This window comes from Amblyraja radiata, chromosome 8, assembly GCF_010909765.2.
Source record: "Amblyraja radiata isolate CabotCenter1 chromosome 8, sAmbRad1.1.pri, whole genome shotgun sequence".
In the NCBI taxonomy this organism is placed as follows: domain Eukaryota; kingdom Metazoa; phylum Chordata; class Chondrichthyes; order Rajiformes; family Rajidae; genus Amblyraja; species Amblyraja radiata.
Genome location: NC_045963.1, coordinates 56,334,323 through 56,347,595, shown reverse-complemented (window position 1 = coordinate 56,347,595; position 13,273 = coordinate 56,334,323).

Here is a 13,273-nt window from a genome sequence, read left to right as displayed (position 1 = left end):
TGGGAAGAGGAAATGGTGCATTTCTAACTCAATCTTACACACATCAATAAATGAGAGTTGAAAAAATGAATGTTTATTTAATCCCCACATTTTATATCTCATCTCAAATTTGAGTAGTGATTTGTAAATTCTGTAACAATTAATTTCTGTAACTCCAACAGACATAATGCAAGCGTACTCCAGGTAGACCCTGGAATATACTCGTTGGCTTTCTATTTCAAGAACAATCGTCACCCTCTGCCTCCAACTACCAAGCCAATTGAGTCTTAAGAAAGGTACCGACTTGAAACTTCACCTATCCATATCCTCTAATGCTGCCTGAACTGAGTTACTAGAGAACATTTTTTTTAAATCAGCATCTGCAGTTCCTGTAGAAACAGAATTGCAGATATTGGTTTACAAAAAAAAAACACAAAGTGCCAGAGTAACTCAATGGGTCAGGCAGCATACCTGAAGAGCATGGATAGGTGACGTTTCGGGTCGGGATCCTTCTTCAGACTCGCCTATCATGTTCTCCAGTGATGCTGCTTGACCCACTGTTACTCCAGCACTTTGTCCATATCTGCAGTTCCTTGTATGTCAACCAAGCCAATTGTTCCAAATTGTCCTGTATCCCGTGACTCTTATCTTTTTGGCCAGTTGCTTATGTGAGACGTTGTCAGCTTTCCTATTAGTCCACGTGGGCTGCGTCGAAACGCTTAAACATCTTGAACAATTTAAGCTAATTGATTAGGATTTTCCCTTGACAAAAGCATTAATCCTGTACCTTGGAATTATTTTCCACTAACTTCCCTACCATTGACATTAGACTCTAGGTGATTTTCATGATTTAATTCAGTTAGTTTATTGTCACGTGCACTGAGGTACATTGAAAAGCTTTTGTTGCATGTTAACCAGTCAGCAGAAAGACAAAACATGATTACATACCTCATATTCCGCTTCGGGAGTCTACATCCTGGTGGCATGAGCATTGAATTCTCCCAATTTTGTTAGCCCTTGCTGTCTCCTCCCCCTCCTATCTCTCCCTCAGCCCTCAGGCTCCTCCTCCTTTTTCCTTTCTTCTCCCCGCCCCCACCCCCCACCCCCCCCATCAGTCTGAAGTAGGGTTTCGGCCTGAAACGTTGCCTATTTCCTTCGCTCCTAGATGCTGCGGCACCCGCTGAGTTTCTCCCGCATTTTTGTGTACCTATGATTACAGTTGAGCCGTTTACAATGTATAGATACATGATAAGAGAATAACGTTTAGTGCAAGGTAAAGACAGCAAAGTCTGATCGAGAATAGTCTGAGGGGCAGTGTAATTACCTTATTATCCATATTAACCAATTTAATTAAAGGTACCACATTAACTTCTGTTCAAGTCATCTGACACCTCTTCTGTATAGGAAAGATATCAAGAATCTGTCTTTGCTCTCAATGTCAGCAAGATGAAAGAGTTGGTTGATGGCCAAAGAGGTCGAGGGGGTGAACAGAGATGCTTTAATTCTCCTTCCCATTCTTACACAGACCTTTCTGTCCTTCGTCTCCTCCATTGTCAGAGTGAGGCTAAACGCAAATTGGAGGAACAGCATCTCATATTTTGCTTTGGCAGTGTGACTATTGATTTCTCTCACATTAGGTAGCCCCGGCATTCCATCTCTCTCTATCCCATCCCCACGCAAGTCGCACTAGCTTCCCATTTTCACCCTGCAAATAGCTTACAATGGCCTGTTTCCTTTATCATCGTTACCTTTTTAGAAACAGAAAATAGGTGCAGGAGTAGGCCATTCGGCCCTTCGAGCCTGCACCACCATTCGATATGATCATGGCTGATCATCCAACTCAGTATCCCATCCCTGCCTTCTCTCCATACCCCTTGATCCCTTTAGCCACAAGGGCCACATCTAACTCCCTCTTAAATATAGCCAATGAACTGGCCTCAACTACCTTCTGTGGCAGAGACTTCCCTCTTATCCTTAAACTGTGACCCGTAGTTCTGGACTTCCCCAACATCGGGAATAATCTTCCTGCATCTAGCCTGTCCAACCTCTTAAGAATTTTGTAAGTTTCTATAAGATCCCCCCTCAATCTTCTAAATTCTAGCGTGTACAAGCCGAGTCTATCCAGTCTTTCTTCATATGAAAGTCCTGCCATCCCAGGAATCAGTCTGGTGAACCTTCTCTGTACAAAACTGTATGCAATACTCCAGGTGTGGTCTCACCAAGACCCGGTACAACTGCAGTAGAACCTCCCTGCTCTTATACTCAAATCCTTTTGCTATGAATGCTAACATACCATTTGCTTTCTTCACTGCCTGCTGTACCTGCATTCCTACGTTCAATGACTGGTGTACCATGACACCCAGGTCTCGTTGCATCTCCCCTTTTCCTAATCGGCCACCATTCAGATAATAGTCTACTTTCCTGTTTTTGCCACCAAAGTGGATAACCTCACATTTATCCACATTATACTGCATCTGCCATGCATTTGCCCACTCACCCAACCTATCCAAGTCACCTTGCAGCCTCCTAGCATCCTCCTCACAGCTAACACTGCCCTCCAGCTTCGTGTCATCCGCAAACTTGGAGATGTTGCATTCAATTCCCTCATCCAGATCATTGATATATATTGTAAATAGCTGGGGTCCCAGCACTGAGCCTTGCGGTACCCCACTAGTCACTGCCTGCCATTCAGAAAAGGACCGTTTACTCCTACTCTTTGCTTCCTGTCTGCCAGCCAGTTTCCTATCCACATCAATACTGAACCCCCAATACCGTGTGCTTTAAGTTTGTATACTAATCTCTTATGTGGGACCTTGTCGAAAGCCTTCTGAAAGTCCAGATATAACACATCCACTGGTTCTCCCTTATCCACTCTACTAGTTACATCCTCGAAAAATTCTATAAGATTCGTCAGACATGATTTACCTTTCATAAATCCATGCTGACTTTGTCCAATGAATTCACCACTTTCCAAATGTGCTGCTATCTCATCTTTAATAACTAACTCCAGAATTTTCCCCACCACCGATGTTAGACTAACTGGTCTGTAATTCCCCGTTTTCTCTCTCCCTCCCTTTTTAAAAAATGGGGTTACATTAGCTACCCTCCAGTCCTCAGGAACTACTCCAGAATCTAAAGAGTTTTGAAAAATGATCACTAATGGCACATGGTATTGGGGGTAGAGTTCTGGCATGATAGAAAATTGGTTGGCAGACAGGGAACAAAGTGTAGGGATTAACAGATCCCTTTCATTAGACAATAGGTGCAGGAGTAGGCCCTTCGAGCCAGCACCACCATTCAATGTGATCATGGCTGATCATCCACAATCGGTACCACGTTCTTGCCTTCTCCCCATATCCCCTGTCTCCGTTATCTTCAAGAGCCCTATCTAGCTCTCTCTTGAAAGTATCCAGAGAACCAGTCTCCACTGCCCTCTGAGGCAGAGAATTCCACAGACTCACAACTCTCTGTGTGAAAAAGTGTTTCCTCATCTCCGTTCTAAGTGGCTTACCCCTTATTCTTAAACAGTGGCCCCTGGTTCAAGACTCCCTCAACATCGGGAATATGTTTCCTGCCTCTAGCGTGTCCAAACCCTTATATCTTATATGTAACATATAACATCTTATATGTTTCAATAAAATATCCTCTCATCCTTCTAAACTCCAGAGTATACAAGCCCAGCCGCTCCATTCTCTCAGCATATGACAGTCCTGCCATCCCGGGAATTAACCTTGTTAACCTACACTGTACTCCCTCAATGCCAATAATGTCTTTCCTTAAATTAGGGGACCAAAACTGCACACAATACTCCAGGTGTAGTCTCGCCAGGACCCTATACAACTGCAGAAGGACCTCTTTGCTCCTATACTCAATTCCTCTTGTTAGGCAGGCCAACATGCCATTCGCTTTCTTCACTGCCTGCTGTACCTGCATGCTTTCATTGACTGATGAACAAAAACCCCAGATCCAGTTGTACTTCAGAATGGCAGGCAGTGACTAGTGGGATACCGCAAGGCTCGGTGCTGGGACCACAGCTATTTACAATATATATTAATGATTTAGATGAACGGATTACAAGTAACATTTGCAAATTTGGAGATGACTCAAAGCTGGGTGGCAGTGTGAACTGTGAGGAGGATGCTATGAGAATGCAGGGTGACTTGGACAGGTTGAGTGAGTGGGCAGATGCATGGCAGATGCAGTTTAATGTGGATAAATGTGAGGTTATCCACTTTGGTAGCAAAAACAGGAAGGAAGATTATTATCTAAATGGTGTCAAGTTGGGAAAAGGGGAAGTACAACGGGATCTTGTTCATCAGTCAATGAAAGTAACCATGCAGGTACAGCAGGCAGTGAGGTAAGCGAATGGCATGTTGGCCTTCATAACAAAAGGAGTTGAGTATAGGTCCAAAGACTAGCGTGGACTTTTCCATGGAAGTGGGGCGAACCCTTGCAGGGGGCCGCCAGAAAGAAGTGCTCCGATCGCTGGCCTGATGACTTTGGCATTGTGGGGCTGTGGTCTGCGGAGCTTCTAGCCGCAGGGGTGGCGTGGACTTACCATCCGGAGCCTGGGATCCCTTGCTGGTGATAGCCGGAGAAGAGCTTTGACCACCGGCCTGCGGCCTATAACATCCTGAAGTCTCAGTCTCGGGTAGGAACATTGCTGATTCGGGCACTCTAGGCTGCGGATTGCTTTCGACCATCCCGACGTCGGAGTTTCGATCATGCCGACGAGAGGGCCTGTGCATCCGGCCGTCCGTAGCGGCGCCTGCGGAGGGTTCTGGAGTGTGGCGGCGCCTAACGACAGCGGCTCGACTGCAGTCCGTCTGTCTTTTAAAAACATTTTGTCCTGTTAAATGTATGTTTTTGATTCTAGTTTTTATTTTTTTTAGCTGAGGATATGTGGGGGGTGGGGGGGGGGAAACAGTTTAACCTCTTCGCTCTACGGAGACCCGACTTTTCCCTGTCGGGTCTCCGGTGTCATTGGGCCTAACATCGTGGAGCCAGCAGCGGCCTCCAACCGGAACCAACCTGAGGGCTCCAGTCGCGGAGCCTGCGGACTTGCCATCGCGGAGCTGGCCGACTTCGGAGTGGGGGGAGCTGTGGTGGCGCGCGGCTGCGTCCCGGCTTCGGAGCTCGTTGGCTCCGACCGCAGGATCGGTGGACAGGAACATCGGAAGCTCGCAGGTCCCTGGTGCGAGACCGGTCTTCGGAGCTCCCGCAATGGCAGCTTCCCCCGCCGGAATTGCGTGGTTTAAAGGACTCGGAGCGGGGCCTAACATCGCCCAGCGCGGCATAACAGCTGCGGGACTTACCATCGCCCGCCAGGGGCTTTAACATCGTGAGCCCCGGTCGCCTCGACGTTACAGTTGGACTGCTGGACCGCCGGAGAAGAACAAAGGGAAGAGATAAGACTTTTGCCTTCCATCACAGTGAGGAGGTGGTGGAGATTCACTGCGATGGATGTTTGTGTTAAGTGTGGGTCTTGGTTTTTTTTGTTATGTCAAGACTGTAGGAATGAAATTTCGTTCAAACCTTGTCTGTTTGAATGACAATAAAAGGCATTCTATTCTATTCTATTCATGGCCCCGATCACGGATGGATGGGAGAGGAGGACTGACTGAACTTTGTTAACTTCCACCACAGTGAAGATTGCTGTGGTGGATGTTTATGTTGAATTCTATTGTGTATTGTGTGTTATTTCAATTGAATCGTTGCATGGCAAATTCATTTCACTGTTGGTGCATGTGACGAATAAATTTGAACTTTGAAGAGGTCCTTCTGCAGTTGTACAGTGACCTAGTGAGACCACACCTGGGGTATTGTGTGCAGTCATGGTCTCCAAATTTGAGGAAAACATTCTTACTATTGAGGGAGTGCAGCGTAGGTTCACAAGGATAATTCCCGGGATGGCGGGACTGTCTTATGCTGAGAGAATGGAACGACTGGGCTTGTATCCACTGGAATTTAGAAGGATGAGAGGATATCTTATTGAAACATATAAGATTGTTAATGGATTAAACATGCTAGAGGCAGGAAACGTTCCCGATGTTGGAGGAGTTCAGAACCAGGGGCCACAGTTTAAGAATAAGGGGTAAGCCATTTAGAACGGAGATGAGGAAACACTTTTTCCACACAGTTGTGAGTCTGTGGAATTCTCTGCCTCAGTGGAGGCCGGTTCTCAGTGGAGGCTGGTGGAGGCCGGTTCTCTGGATACTTTCAAGAGAGAGCTGGATAGGGCTCTTGAAGATAGTGGAGTCAGGGGATATGGGGAGAAGGCAGGAACGGGGTACTGATTGTGGATTATCAGCCATGATCACATTGAATGGCAGTGCTGGCTTGAAGGGCCGAATGGCCTACTCCAGCACCAATTGTCTATTGTCTATTAATATAATTCCATTGTTTATACAGTGAATGCTATGTTGCTCAGTTACAATGATTGTAAAGACTTACCTTCTCCTACATTAGAGTTTGGGATATTGATAGGCATTGTCTCCAATGATCAGAATGAACCAGTAATCATAAAATTCTCATCTTAAATTGCACCATCCCATTTATCTATCACTGCTGTTTATTGAACCTATTTTGATTCCAAATTTGGCAAGGCATTGATTGGAAAGTGTTATTCTTGCTTTCAAATGCTCTGACAGACCTTGTTTCTCCCTGGAATTTCCTCCAGTCCTCTCATCCTTTAAAATGTCTGTGCTTCTGGAAGTCTGCTGGATGAATTCACCGGGTTGAGCAGAATGCGGGAGGAAAGAAATTGTCGTCATTTCTGGTCGGCCACCTGCATTAGTCCCCTAAAGATGCTCAATCCACTGAGTTGCTCCAGGAGTTTGTTTTTTAGCTGCTGATGTGAGCATCTGCAGTTCTTGCATTTCCAAGTAGATCATTAATCCCGATAGGTGGGACAAAGGATGATTTTTGGTTTGTCACAATAAGAAATAATTTGTGCTTTGTTTACTTTTTATGTTAAAACATTGTTAATCATACATAAATGGAATTTGTCACTGAAAGGATTAGTGCGTTACATGCACATAAATTAATGGTAAATGATTAACTGTATCTTAATACTAATTGACTAGGAATAAAGAGCAAAGAGCAGAACATTAAGCATTTTACTGATCAATCCTGACAGGGTGTTCCTGGGTTTAATGCTGAACAAAGGTGAACTGTGACTCATGTAATGTTTTGCATCATTTCCATGTTACAACGACTCCCTCTTCGGGCTATCTTTACAAGTGAGAAGATAAACTGGGTCTTTATTAAATTAATGTTGGTCTGGGCTCAGAGGCTCACCTCTGGGACTTAGGGTTATGTAATGCTGAACCAGTGTGGCTCAAAGGTAGTCCCGAACTGGTTTTCAAAGTGGCTTTGGTAGCTGAAGATGCAGAAACTAGCAATGAGGTGTAGGTACAATGCAAATCTTGTTTGCTGTCGCATCATTGGCACAAGACAACACACAAAAATATAAATTATACATAGGTTCGGCACGATAGTGGAAAAAAAGTCAGCAAAAAAACAAAGAGCAAAACCCAATAAGAAAACAAGTCGAATGAAGTGTTACGTTGCTGAGGTCGGATTCGGGTTGTGGAAATTGATTCAAGAAACTGACAGTTGTAGGAAAATGGTACACAAAAATGCTGGGGAAACTCAGCGGGTGCAGCAGCATCTATGGAGCGAAGGAAATAGGTGACGTTTCGGGCCGAAACCCTTCTTCAGACCGAAACGTCACCTATTTCCTTCGCTCCATAGATGCTACTGCACCCGCTGAGTTTCTCCAGCATTTTTGTGTACCTTCGATCTTCCAGCATCTGCAGTTCCTTCTTGAATACAGTTGTAGGAAAATCGCTGGTTCCTGAACCTGGTGGTGTGGAACCCCGGGTTTCTGTACCTCCTGCCTGATGGTAAGCCCACATAGGCAAACTCGGGTCCCATTATATTGTTCAAAGAGCCAACCTGTTCTCTGTCTTAACTAAAGTGTAGTAACATCACTAAAGTACTATATTACCATCGTCACAATGCAGTTTGTGAGACCTGATAAAGTGTCAGTAAAGAGACATCTTAAATTCATTAACAGTGCTTTGTAAGGCTTTTCCTATTATAGTTGGTTAGTGCGACATGTGAGAGAATGGACTGTGTGTGAAAAATTCTTAGATGGATTACAAAGGATCATGGGTGTATGGAACAAGCTGCTGGAGGAGGGAGTTGAGGCAGGAACTATCCCAACATTTAAGAAACAGTTGGACAGGTACATGGATAGGACAGGTTTAGAGGGATATGGATCAAACGCGGGCAAGTGGGACGAGTGTGGCTGGGATACGTTGGCCAGTGTGGGCAAGTTGGGCCGAAGAGCCTGTTTCCACATTGACTCTAAGGAAAATTTCAAAGGTGCATTAATACCTCTCTAACCTGATAGAAGGGGTGGCTATTATTTAAGTAATGGGTCATGCACTATATCAGACTCGCTGTATGCAAAAAAAAAAAAACACATTATATCCAGAAACCATATGTACTGGACCATAAATTTAACACTTTGTCCAGCTGCGCAAATCAAGAATGACCATTAGACCGTGGACACTTGAAAATGACCTTTTATCTATTCACAATAACATATTTATTATGTTGGTTAATGAACAGTGAATCACTGGACCTGATAGGGAGCACATTTGTCTTTCTTCCTCTAAAGCCTCAACTGATCTGATCTGTAAGCACAATGAATGAAACAAAAACAAAAACACCTTCAGATGTTGGAACTCTGAAATAAATATGGAAAAAAATGCAACATGTTGCTGAACACATTTATCAAAATTCTACAGGTGCAGAAGCCATCACGACCAGCTCCCTCGTCTAGAGGTTGGCTGGAAATTTGCTTGAGGGGATATTGTGAGGCCTCTAGCCAGAGAGAATAGCTTGAGGGGTGAAATCTAGAGGAGAAAATTGTGGATACCATCAATAAGCCTGCCCAGAGTCTGGAAGATACAACCATTGTTGGATGAATAATGGGTCACAATGTGCAGGAGGAAGATCGACAATCTGATTGAATGTTGCCAGTACAACAACCTTACTCTCAACATAGCAAGCCTGAGGAGTTGATGGTTGACTTCGGGAAGGGAAAGCCTAGTGCCAATGAAGCAGTCTTCATCGGTGGGATGATGAAGGAGAGAGTCTGCATCTTCAAGTTCCTGGAAGAGCACATCTTTGATAATCTGTCCTGGGCCCAATACATTGATGCAACACAAAGAAAGATCATCAACTCCTTTGTTTCCTCAGAGATTTGAGGAGGTGTAACATATCAACGGATCGTTTATTAAACTCCTGCAGGTGTAAGGTAGAGAGCATGCTGAATAGTTGCATCATGGCCGGGTTCAGTAATTGGGACGCCCAGGAATGGAGGCTGCGGGGAGTGATGGATCCATCACAGGTATTGACCCCCCGCCATTGAAATGATCTGCAGGAAGTATTGTGTCAAGAAGGCCTCGAATAAACAATTGGTTCATGGTCAGGAGAAGGAGGGTCTTAACAAATTGAAAAGTATGGATTTAGTTAAAGGTAAGTTGCGCAGAAGTTAGTGAAGTCTCCAGAAGAGGTAATAGGCAAGAAAGTTTAAAAAGAGATAAGTCTAATGTCCAGCAAAATGGGGACCAATTTGCGAAGAGTGGTGGTGAATACTAAACGAAAGGTGTTATATTTGAATGCATGCAGTATCCAGAACAAGGTGGATGAACTTATAGCGCAGTTTGAAATTGGCAGGTACCCCATTGTGGGCATTATGTACACGTGGCTCAAAGAGGATCCTAGAAGATTAACACCAATGATACACATCCCATCCAAAAGAAGGTTAGGTGGGCAGGAGGGATGGGGTTGCTCTGCTGTAAAGGATTGAAATTAGCCAGGATAGAGGGAACAAATTACATCAGAATATAATGGCGACACGGTGGCTCAGTGGTAGAGTTGCTGCCTTACACCGCTGGCAGCGCCAGAGACCTGGGTTCGACCTCGACCCCGGGTGCTGTTTGTATGGAGTCTGTACGTTTTCCCCGTGACCTGCGTGGGTTTTCTCCGAAATCTTCAGTTTCCTCCCACATTACAAAGGCGTTTGTAGGTTAATTGGCTTGGTATAAGTGTAAAATTGTCCCTAGTGTGTGTAGGGTAGTGTTAATGTGTGGGAATCGCTGGTCGGTGTGGACTTGGTGGGTCGAAGGGCCTGTTTCTGCGCTATGTCTCTAAACTAAACTGAAGAAGGGTCTCGACCTGAAACGTCACCTATTCCTTCGCTCCATAGATGCTGCCTCACCCGCTGAGTTTCTCCAGTATTTTTATCTACCTTAAACCAAATATACAACTGGCTTGTAAGAAAGGTAATGTTACAATGGTCAAACGGGAATTCAATATGCAGGTAGACTGGAAATAGAATGTGGGAATAGACTAATAGAAACTAATGAAAACTCTCTGCAGGTCAGGTTGCATCTGTGGAGAGACCATCAGAAGATTTCAGGTCAGAGACCTTGGTGGAACAAATGCTATTGAGACCATTATTCCTTGGCTTTTTTTGCCGGTGGGAGGTGTGACTATACATCTTTCATGAAATGAACCTGAAAACATCCATTAAACATTTGTTAACGCAATACCTGTGGCTATTCTCACCGCCATAATACAAATTTGTTTTCTCTTTCCCAGTTCTGATGAAGTCTTCGACCTAAAACGTTTTCTAGCTCCTCCTGTAGTTTGTACTCGGCTCTGGATTGTAGCATCTGCAGTTGTCCGTGTCTCCACAGAAACAGCCTGCCTGACCTGATGAATGTTTCCAGCAGTTTACGTTTCAGACTTCAAGGTCGAAATTATTTTTATTTTGTTTTCATCTTCAACGCTTGGCTAAATTCTCCGCTTGCCCTCCATCGGTTTACCCAGCTGCAGCCAGTGTGAGATGTGTGGACATGTTGCTAGTGGGATGGGGTGACATGTTGCCAGTGGATGGGGTGACATGTTGCCAGTGGATGGGGTGACATGTTGCCAGTGGATGGGGTGACATGTTGCCAGTGGATGGGGTTACATGTTGCCAGTGGGTGTGGTGACAGGTTGCCAGTGGATGGGGTGACAGGTTGCCAGTGGATGTGTGGACATGTTGCCAGTGGGGATGGGGTGACAGGTTGCCAGTGGATGGGGTGCATGTTGCCAGTGGATGGGGTGCATGTTGCCAGTGGATGGGGTGGCATGTTGCCAGTGGATGGGGTGCATGTTGCCAGTGGGGATGGGGTGACAGGTTGCCAGTGGATGGGGTGCATGTTGCCAGTGGATGGGGTGCATGTTGCCAGTGGATGGGGTGCATGTTGCCAGTGGATGGGGTGGCGTGTTGCCAGTGGATGGGGTGACAGGTTGCCAGTGGGGTGACATGTTGCCAGTGGATGGGGTGACAGGTTGCCAGTGGGGTGACATGTTGCCAGTGGATGGGGTGCATGTTGCCAGTGGATGGGGTGCATGTTGCCAGTGGATGGGGTGTATGTTGCCAGTGGATGGGGTGCATGTTGCCAGTGGAGATGGGGTGCATGTTGCCAGTGGATGGGGTGCATGTTGCCAGTGGATGGGGTGCATGTTGCCAGTGGATGGGGTGCATGTTGCCAGTGGGGATGGGGTGCATGTTGCCAGTGGATGGGGTGTATGTTGCCAGTGGATGGGGTGCATGTTGCCAGTGGGGATGGGATGCATGTTGCCAGTGGGGATGGGATGCATGTTGCCAGTGGGGATGGGGTGACAGGTTGCCAGTGGGGATGGGGTGCATGTTGCCAGTGGGGATGGGGTGCATGTTGCCAGTGGGGATGGGGTGCATGTTGCCAGTGGGGATGGGGTGACAGGTTGCCAGTGGGGATGGGGTGCATGTTGCCAGTGGGGATGGGGTGTATGTTGCCAGTGGATGGGGTGTATGTTGCCAGTGGGGATGGGGTGACAGGTTGCCAGTGGGGATGGGGTGCATGTTGCCAGTGGGGATGGGGTGCATGTTGCCAGTGGATGGGGGTGACAGGTTGCCAGTGGGGATGGGGTGCATGTTGCCAGTGGATGGGGTGCACGTTGCCAGTGGATGGGGTGCACGTTGACAGTGGATGGGGTGCAATGTAGCAGTGGAGGGGGTGCATGGGGTGCATTTTGCCATGGATGGGGGTGACAGGTTTGCCAGTGGGATGGGGTGCAAGGTTTGCAGTGGGATGGGGTGCATGGTGCCAGTGGATGGGGTGCACGTTGCCAGTGGATGGGGTGCGTGTTGACAGTGGATGGGGTGCATGTTGCCAGTGGACGTGTGGACATGTTGCCAGTGGATGGGGTGACAGGTTGCCAGTGGGGATGGGGTGCATGTTGCCAGTGGGGATGGGGTGCATGTTGCCAGTGGGGATGGGGTGACAGGTTGCCAGTGGGGATGGGGTGCATGTTGCCAGTGGGGATGGGGTGCACGTTGCCAGTGAGGATGGGGTGCATGTTGCCAGTGGGGATGGGGTGCATGTTGCCAGTGAGGATGGGGTGCATGTTGCCAGTGGGGATGGGGTGCATGTTGCCAGTGGATGGGGTGCATGTTGCCAGTGGATGGGGTGCATGTTGCCAGTGGATGGGGTGCATGTTGCCAGTGGGGATGGGGTGCATGTTGCCAGTGGGGATGGGGTGCATGTTGCCAGTGGATGGGGTGCATGTTGCCAGTGGGGATGGGGTGCATGTTGCCAGTGGATGGGGGTGCATGTTGCCAGTGGGGATGGGGTGCATGTTGCCAGTGGATGGGGTGCATGTTGCCAGTGGATGGGGTGCATGTTGCCAGTGGATGGGGTGCATGTTGCCAGTGGGGATGGGGTGGCAGGTTGCCAGTGGATGGGGTGCATGTTGCCAGTGGATGGGGTGCATGTTGCCAGTGGATGGGGTGCATGTTGCCAGTGAGGATGGGGTGCATGTTGCCAGTGGGGATGGGGTGCATGTTGCCAGTGGGGATGGGGTGCATGTTGCCAGTGGGGATGGGGTGCATGTTGCCAGTGGATGGGGTGCATGTTGCCAGTGGATGGGGTGCATGTTGCCAGTGGATGGGGTGCATGTTGCCAGTGGGGATGGGGTGCATGTTGCCAGTGGGGATGGGGTGCATGTTGCCAGTGGATGGGGTGCATGTTGCCAGTGGATGGGGTGCATGTTGCCAGTGGGGATGGGGTGCATGTTGCCAATGGGGATGGGGTGCATGTTGCCAGTGGGGATGGGGTGCATGTTGCCAGTGGGGATGGGGGTGCATGTTGCCAGTGGATGGGGTGCATGTTGCCAGTGGGGATGG